This window comes from Hipposideros armiger, unplaced genomic scaffold (assembly GCF_001890085.2).
Source record: "Hipposideros armiger isolate ML-2016 unplaced genomic scaffold, ASM189008v1 scaffold_208, whole genome shotgun sequence".
Lineage (NCBI taxonomy): Eukaryota > Metazoa > Chordata > Mammalia > Chiroptera > Hipposideridae > Hipposideros > Hipposideros armiger.
Genome location: NW_017731558.1, coordinates 683,289 through 688,613, shown reverse-complemented (window position 1 = coordinate 688,613; position 5,325 = coordinate 683,289). Strand labels below are relative to the sequence as shown.

General features: G+C 40.0%; 1 pseudogene across 1 annotated transcript; it reads right to left on the bottom strand.

Annotated features, from left to right (window-relative positions):
* Positions 1 to 4,202: 4,202 nt before the first annotated feature.
* On the bottom strand, positions 4,203 to 4,851 carry LOC109388806 (eukaryotic translation initiation factor 1 pseudogene; annotated as a pseudogene). The gene has a single exon (XR_002125259.1). The product of XR_002125259.1 is annotated as a eukaryotic translation initiation factor 1 pseudogene (transcript).
* Between the last annotated feature and the right edge of the window lie 474 nt (positions 4,852 to 5,325).

The window sequence follows — 5,325 nt, the reverse complement described above, 5'->3', positions numbered from 1 at the left end:
TAAAATGAGGGCATTTTCTACAATGTCCTTCTAAGATATGACCACATAAGACAAGAGATTATGAAGATACTACTGAAGAGCAAAAAGTGGTCATGAAGGCAAAGTCCAGGAGCCATTCTCAGAGAGGAGAACGGAGACAGCGAGACCAGCTGAGCAAAGACTCTTCCAATCCTCGACAGGAAGTCCCTGCCATTCCATTCTAGCTGTGTACCCATTCATCCCTTCAACAAATGCTGGGTGCTTGCCACATCCCAGACAACATTACAGAGATACACCTGTAACAATAAAAGTTTGTATGTGCAATGAAGTACTGACTGCAGATGTTTCAGTCCCACCTGGAGTTTTTGTTTTCTCTCTGCCATTGTGTACTGAGTGTGTGGGTGCCTAGTTATAAGACTGCAGGTCACCTAAACCTGAAGTGGGGTGCAGACATCAAATGAGATTTTCCTTTCTTTCTCTGGGGATTGAAAGAGTATGTTATATAGATGTGGACATTAAAGAAAGAAAAAAGAAATATATATGTATTAAGTACTAGTAAATATTAGTAGTAGTTCTAAGATTGGATATGAACATTGGACAGCCAAGAGATGTGTTGTCATGGGTGGTTGATGTTTGTTTCTTTATCATCTGTGTCCTCTTCTTTCAGGAACAGACCTAGTATTTTGTTTGGAGTCCACTTCTTCCTCTCTCTCAGTCCACATAGTCTGGGTGTGGATCCGTTTACAGTCCTAGGAGTGGAGTTCTAAGCCAATCACTGCATTACATTGCTCACAGCGGTTGATTCAGGGATGCGTATGACCAGGACAAGTCCAATTAAAGTGAATCCTAGGACTTTGAGAATGCCAGGAAAGACTCACTAGTTATCACTGGATTTGAATCTGGGGTTAGACAGCCCAGATATCTTGTGAGGATGAGAGAAGAATCTCTTTGAGAATGGAGCCATTACAGATGAAGAGAAGTTGAATCTTGATAACGTTGTGTGATTTGCAACATGCTATCATAACTGAAACTAGGTGTACCCTTAAATAGTTCTGTTATTGAGCCAGTGAGCTACCATTTTATTACATTCCACTATTTGGTATGTGGACATGCTGATGGCACTTTTTGAGTGTGAGACTGTATAGATTTTAAACATTTATTATTCGTTTGTTTCTTTATATACACAGACATTATACTCTTAAAATATCCATATCTGAAGCTACTGATAAAACTACAAAGAGCCTGGAATGCTTGTAGAATAAAAACCACATTATTACTTGACCATCACTTAGAGAGCAAAAGAGGCAGAAGCTATTTACTTATTCAAGTAAATGAAGTGCCAGAAAAGACACCATAGATAAAAGAGGGCTTCAGAGACTGAATTTGTTAGGCACTGAAAGCAGCCTGGGAATACCTGACACAACAATAAGCTGTTATTCAAAGGATCCTGTGAGGATCATTAAGAGTTTCTCCAACATACAATTTTTATTTTTCTTTCTTTGAGTTGAAGAGCATTCACCCCTTCATGGGGAGACTTTGGAAAACATGCATGGCTATCAAATATGTGCTAAAAAATAAAATATGTGCTAAATTTTCCTTTGACTCTTCTAATCATTATTAAATGGCCTTCCAATGTTCTTCTTAATTTCTTTTAACTGTGAATCTCCCTTCAGAAGAAGGTGCAGATCTTAGGTTTATTACCCCTCTTACCCACTATCTCTATCTTGCATTGGCTGGAGTGGGGTAGGCTGCTCTTACAAAAATATCCCTTTCCCAAAGTTAGAGGCTCAAAGAACAAAAAATTTATTTTTCTTTAAAAGTTCAAAGTTGGTTGGATCCAAGCAGCCACACAGATTCCTGTCGTCTTGTGACTATAGCATCTTAGGATCTTGCCATCATCTGCATTGTGGTGTCTGAGTGGTAGCCATGCCCAGGCTCTAGCCTGAGAGAAGGTAGAAGAAGTCTGCGCACAGCCTGGAAGGTCTACGCAAAGGAGTGGAAGGTCTATGTACAGAAAGTGCCTACTTTCCGTTAGAGAGAAACTAGTCAGATGGTCATTGCAAAGGAAGTGGGAAATGGTGCCTAGCCATGAGCCTAGAGAAAGGAGAGAGAGAAATTGATTAGAAAACAATTGTCTTCACCATACATCCCCCGCTCCTGAAATCTTCAGTAAGGAGAGGAAAACTATAAAAACTCTATTAGCCTATTAAAGCACCAAGGCTATGCTTACAATAGGAGACCCAAATCAGCACAGAAATGTATGTATGTATGTATGTATGTATGTATGTATTTACTTATTTATGGAGATATTTTCCTGTGTCAGGACTTTCAGTCACTCTCCAGGGTGAAATGCACAGCATTCACTGAATGAAGCCAGAATCCTGGAAGTGGAATGCTTGGAATAAAAGGATGGAATAAGAATTGAGAAAAAAGAGACTGTACTCCTTGATGCCTATCCTGGCTTCAAACATCTTTGTTTATGCCTGAAATTCCCTGGTATTGAAACCCTCTACATGCCAGAATTCCTTAGGGTCTAAATTTCACAAGGAGAGGTAATGCTTTTCATCTTATACCCTTGTTTGATATAAATATGTTTATTTATCATTGTTAGAAAGATCTGGTGCTTAAGGGACTATGAACAGATCAAAAAGTCTCCACAAAAGTCATGATGAGAGAAAAATTACCCTAAACCCTCTGATTTACTTCACAGGCATGGAGAGCCATCCACCTAGCTGTTGGAGTTTTCCCCTCTATTCATCCCTGGGTGAGCTCGTTGAATCACATGCTTTTACCCACCTTTTAGGTATAGATGACGTACACATTCATTTCCGTAGCCATGACCTCTTTTCAAGCTCTACACTCATAGGCTCAATACCTACCTGGCATTTCCACTTGCATATCCCATAGGCACTTCAAACGCAACCTGTCGGCCACTCTTATTTCTCTCAAAATAAGCTTCCTTCAAGATTCTCCATATTATTAGTTGGTACCATTATCTACCCAGTCACTCCAGTCAGACACGTGGGAGTTATTTTTGAATCCTCCATCTCCTCCATTTCTATTTAATAACTCAGAAATTTCTATTAATTTTACCTCATAAATAACCCCACCCATAGGGGTTTTTAATTCAGTTTTTATTATCTCTTAGTCATAGATATTATAATAACTGATTGACAGAACTTCTTGTCTCAGTTTTCTCCCTCTCCATCCCCCATCTACCCCCAACTCCATTTCATTTTCCAGATTGCTGCTAGAAGGATACACCTGACCATATCACTCCCTCCTGCAAAACCTTTCAGTGACTTCCTGTTACTTAACCAAGTCCTACCTCCAGAATGCATTTAGGCCCTCCACGATTTGGCTTCCTTGATTCTCTGAGCTCATCTCCCACCATTCCTCTGTCAGCCCCTCTGCACCTTTTGTTCTAGCATCACCTCTAATTCCCTGAACACATTTTGTTGACCAGTTGTTTTGGCACATGCTTCTCTCTTCTCCCATGTTTTTTCTGTCAGTGTCCCCTACTAGTCCTTTACAACACAACCTCAGCACACCTTCTCTGGTATTAACTCTCTTGTCCTTGGATACCTTCTCCCACCTCCTCTACTGGGTTAAAGGTTCCCTCCGTCTCCTAGACATTCTAGAATTCATCCATTGAAATTGCTTATATGTCTAGCATACCTGCCGTTATTTTGTCAGGGGGAAGGACCATGACTTGCTCCCTCTTGTTTCCCAACTGCCCAGATTTGGCCTATACCACATTACTTTTTATATTATCTGTGTGCTTATCTCTACTAGTGCTCTTTATTTCTTTGTGTGGGTTTGACTTACTCTCCAGTGTAGTTTTATTTCATCCTAAAGGGCTCACGTTAGCATTTTTTTGTAGGGCAGATTTGCTAGTCACTCATTCTCTCAGTTTTGCTTTTCTGGGAATGTCTTCATTTCTTCTTTCTTTAGATCATATTTTTTCAATTACAGTTCACATTCAGCATTATTTTGTGTTAATTTCAGGTATTCAGCATATGGTTAGTCACTTATATAATTTAAGAAGTGACCCCCTGAGGTGTCTAGTATCCAGCAGGCACTATACATAGTTTCTGTTTCCCCTTTCATCTTATTTAGAAGAACAGAATTCTTGGTAGATAATTATTTATTTTCTGCACTTTGTATGTGTTGGTCCAATGTCTTCTGGTCTCCAAGGTTTTTATTTTTTATTCTTTATGGCTCTTTTCAGTTTATTTCATGAAGGAGTTACACTAGTCCAAGTTAAAAGCAGACCCCCAAATGGTTACATTATACAAACTGTGAGGTTTTTAAACTTGTGACAAGGGACAGAAGGGAAATTCTACTCATTGCAAAGAAATCCTCACTTAAGCTTCAGTGAGCCAAAAGTACTTAAAACCCATGAACCTTCAGCTGGTCCTCCTTAGCCAGTCCAGTCTCTATGAGGAACTGGCATATGTTCTTGCGCTGGTCACCCTGAAGCTGAATTACTTCTCCATGTTCTGGATGCTCAATTACATTACCATTGCAGGCAAATTTCGTCTTAAATGCCTTCACTGGTTTCTTTTTATCGTAATCATCAGCGAACCCTTGGACAGTAGTAAGGGTCTTCCTACCGTTTCTCTGTTGAATTCTTATATGGATATAATCCTCAGTGCCAGCAGGAAGCAGATCATCACCCTTACTTGCATCAGCAAAGGGGTCGAAAGAGTGGAGGTTCTGGATAGCGGACATACAATACGATTCCTTTTCCTCAGTAGAAATGGCCTACGGAAGGCGGCAGCGGGAGAAGGTGGAGAGGCGGGACGGAGCGTCGGGAACCGAGGGGGCTAAAGGGAGAGGCTGCTGAGTCCTCGGCGGCAGCTCAGTGATTGGGGCCCTCCATGGTTTTTGATGAGAAATCCGCTACTAATATGATTGATGATCCTTTGTGTGATAAATTGCTTCTCTCTTGCTGCTTTCTCTTTGTTTTTTGACAGTTTAGTAATGATGTGTTTTGGTTGGATCTCTTGGAGTTTATCCTATTTGGAATTTGTTAAGCTGTTGGGTGTGTAGATTACTATTTTTTAATCAAATTGGGAAAGTTTTCATACATTCTATCTTCAAATATTCTTTGTGCCACTTTCTCTTTCTCCTCTCCTTCTGAGACTCTCATTATACATATGTTGGTGCTCTTGATAATATCTCACAAAGGATGGTATCCTCTGAGGCTGTACTTATTTTTCCTTCTGTTCTTCAGACTTAATGTGTTTGATTAGCCTGTGTTAATTCTTCTTTCTGCCAGCTCAAATTTGATGCTGCTCTTTTTCAGTAAATTTTTCCTTTCAGGTTTTGTACTTTTCAACT